Below are 3,698 nucleotides of genomic sequence, written 5' to 3'. Positions count from 1 at the left end.
TTAGTACTGGGCACATATGATATAGGTAGGGCTAGATATAAGGTATAAAAATTTCGGATTTTCGGATATCCAAAAATCCATAGTACTAAATCCATATCCAATCCTAAGTCCATAAATTTTAATAAAAAAATTTAATAAAAAGTTCGGATTTCGGTTTAAATTTCGGGTTGGCCCAAACTGTGCTCACTCCTAACCCGACTAAACTCGGTATATTATGTGTATAATTCTTATAAATATATTTAATATTAAACTGAAGGAACACATGGTCAAATTAAACTGAATGGAGCACTGGTTAGGCTCCAGGCTCAAGGTTGAGGGATCGAATCCCTGCTGACCTTCTGCTGCACGTTTTGTTCCTTTTATTTCTTCATTTTCCTTCTTCTAATGCAAATAAAAATGTAGTGCTTGAGATTTGAATTTTGAACCTCCTAAACACCACCGAGCCAATTTTTAGTATTGGGCTTATGAGATTCAAAATTTATATATGTGCATAAAAAATAAAAATATTACCCTAAATATAGTATGTATTTGTCTAGAGGGTTTGGGCGAACACCTTTCCGCCCCTGATGGTACCATCCTCTTAAATTCCTGGATTCGCTTCTGGAGGGAGGGGATGGGTGGGTGGTGGGATAGGGAGTGAAGATGAGATAAGTTCGAGGGTGGCAGGAGAGGATCAATGTGGACCGCCGAATTTCTCCTTCAACTATACTCCAAAAAAGAATTAAAAGCCTAAATCTAACATTTTTTTTCTCGAGGAACAACTAATAATGAAGAGTATTTTCGTTCAGAGAAAATACTTGGTAAGAAAGAGATATTCGATCAGCCCAAAGATCTCTGAATATGAAGTGTGTCATTGTAGCTGAAGCTAAAGTGAAACCTAATGTGAACCATAGAAATCTTGTGCGCATCATTTTTTTCTTCTTCTGTCTTGATTCTCTACGATTGCAAGAAAATCAAGAGAGTAAGAAATTGTTAAACGAGAAAATGATAAAAATGGCCCCTTATGTTTGAGGTCAGGTTCAAAATAGTCCCTTTAAGTATGCACCAAATACTTTTGGTCCTTTAAGTTTGTCAAAATTAACTATTTTAGTTTTTCATACTGTCTGCTAAATTTGATGGGAACTATAAAAAGATGCAAATTAGCGGTTACTCACATTTAAAGGTGCAATTTTTGTAGCTTCTGTTATTTTATTTATTTTGAGTCTGGTGTAATTTTTTGAAGTGTAATTTTTGCTAATTTTTTTTTTATATTTTTAGTGTTTAGTACAGTTTTTTGTATTGAATATTTTAGGATTTGATGAGACTTTTTTTTTTTTTTATGTTTATGGGTAAATCTTTTCTTTCATGCTTTCGTCGAATATAACAAACATAAATTGTGAAATATTTGATGGTGACCAAAAGCGTTAATTTTTGGCAAACTTAAAAGATGCCATGTGTCATGCTACGTGACTTAAGTTGACACATGTATGGCGCGTGAAATACAACTCATTAATCGATTTCGTTCGGGGTTTCTTAAATATATATGAAATATTATAGTTTTTGGTGTTACCTCGAATATCCTATAGTTTAAGTATGAAACTACAAAAGCAGATATAATTTATGGGTCTATCTTCCCAAAAAATAAGTAAGCGATGAAACTTAAAATGGCAAATCGAACAAAGAATACCAGTTGAGTTGGCTAAGCTAGCAAAGGAGTTAATTCCCTATATGGTTACCCAAGTTTAGGGAATTTTCTACAAATATCACTTTTGTTTCATTTAGGACATTAAAGTCACTCAACCATACCTAGGGCTGGGCGTTCGGTATTCGGTTCGGTATTTTTAAAGTTCGGGTTCGGTAATTCGGTATTCGGTAATTGAAAGTATATACCAAATACCGAACTTTCAAACTTCGGTTCGATAATTCGGGAATCGGTAAATTAAATTTCGGTTCGGTACGGTATTCGGTAATACCATTTTTTTGCTCATCATACTCAAGATTTTCCTCTCTTTTATAAGTATGCATATCGATTATAGGATGAAAGGAAGCTGGTTTCACTAAAATGCACAATTACGTACCTGGAATAAAGCTAAGTGCAACTTGTGAAACCAGAACAGCGACTCTTAGTTTTTCCTACATTATGAAAATGCATATTAAACCCATTTTCAGAAATAAGAACAAAGATACAAGCTCTCTGAAGTCAGAAAGATCCTGTGCAGTTTACTTCTTTCCTTACTTTAGATAGATTACAACAGAGCAATACTGCTTGAAAGGCTAGTAATTTACAGACCATAAAATTGCAGGAAATCAAAGGACACCAATTTTTTCCACCATGAGTGAGTTCAATAAATTTACCTAAAATGAACCAGCAATGAAGCTGGACCATCAAACAAAGGAAGTAACCAGAACTTCAACCCATTTAATTTCCCAGAAACGAAATCAAACTGAAAACTCGAGTTCTCTCTCAATACTGGAAGCTTCACAAAAATCCAAGGAATTGACAAGAAAACCAAGCAACTAGGAGCAACATAATACAAAGAAGTAATTGGATTTAAGCTAATACCCTTTGAAGTCAACAAGATCTGGATCATAACAAGCCTAGTAGCCTCAAACAAAACAGCAAGTAACTAAAGTAAAACACCCCAAGAATCATACTTTGCTTCACCATACGCAGCAATAGCAACACCAACTGAAATAGCAAGCATATTCCCCATAGTTGAGTTCTTGAAACTATCCTTTTTAAACAAGATCCCAATAGTATAAACAGCAACAGGCATAAGGGCTTTCAACATTTGAATAAAGGAAACAGAAAGATAGATATAAGCAGAGTTTGAAAGCCAAAGGGAAACAGAATAAAGAGCACCAATAGGGAGTATACAAGTGAGGTAGACTTTACGAGATAAAGAAACAGGCTCAACAACTTTGAAGACACGAACAAGACGGAAACCTAAAGATGAACAAAAGGTCATGTAGATCATTGTAAGAGAGATTTGGGCTGGACTACTGCACTTCAAATGTTTTTACAATGGGCCTTTATTTCGGATTTGGGCTGGACTACTCACTAGTGGACTTAATTTCGGTATTCGGTATTTACCGAATTACCGAACGGTATAACTGTAAATACCGAATACTGATCCCAAAATACTAAATTTTATAGTTCAGTACCGAATACCGAACCGAATTCCCGAATACCGAAATATCGAAATAGCCGGTTCGGTTCGGTAATTCGGTTTTCGGTATTTTATGCCTAGCCCTAATCATCCCTATTTTCCTCAAAAAGTACCTAAATACCTCAAAAGTTTCATTCTTTCCTAGGTGTCATGCCATGTCATTAAAGCCCTATCCTTTTTAATAATAGCCATATTTAACTCATCAAAACACATTTAAAAAATTCATATTTTATATCCAATCAGATATGACCCAGTTAAACAGCGTCAAGGACTCAAACCATACTTTTTATTAAGCCATATTTTCAAATCTAAGATTTTTCTAATATTAAATCAAATATATTATCTTTCAATTTAGTAAAAAAATTCAAATAGTTTAATCTTTCTATTCCAATTCAAATTGTTTTAAATAGCATACTATCTTTTTTCATATTAAGCAACATATTTTTCCACATCAAAAAAAATTACACAGATAACACAAAGATTATATTCGTATGAGTTTAACTTTTAAAAATCTAATTGAATCGTATAAAAAAATAAAGTTAGCGTATT

General features: G+C 33.7%; 1 pseudogene; it reads right to left on the bottom strand.

The window, feature by feature from the left end:
* Positions 1-2,226: 2,226 nt before the first annotated feature.
* LOC132612137 (probable sugar phosphate/phosphate translocator At2g25520) lies at positions 2,227-3,284 on the bottom strand (annotated as a pseudogene).
* Between the last annotated feature and the right edge of the window lie 414 nt (positions 3,285-3,698).

The sequence above is a fragment of the Lycium barbarum genome, chromosome 9 (assembly GCF_019175385.1).
Source record: "Lycium barbarum isolate Lr01 chromosome 9, ASM1917538v2, whole genome shotgun sequence".
NCBI classification, from domain to species: Eukaryota; Viridiplantae; Streptophyta; class Magnoliopsida; order Solanales; family Solanaceae; genus Lycium; species Lycium barbarum.
This window is presented reverse-complemented; position numbering and strand designations above follow the sequence as displayed.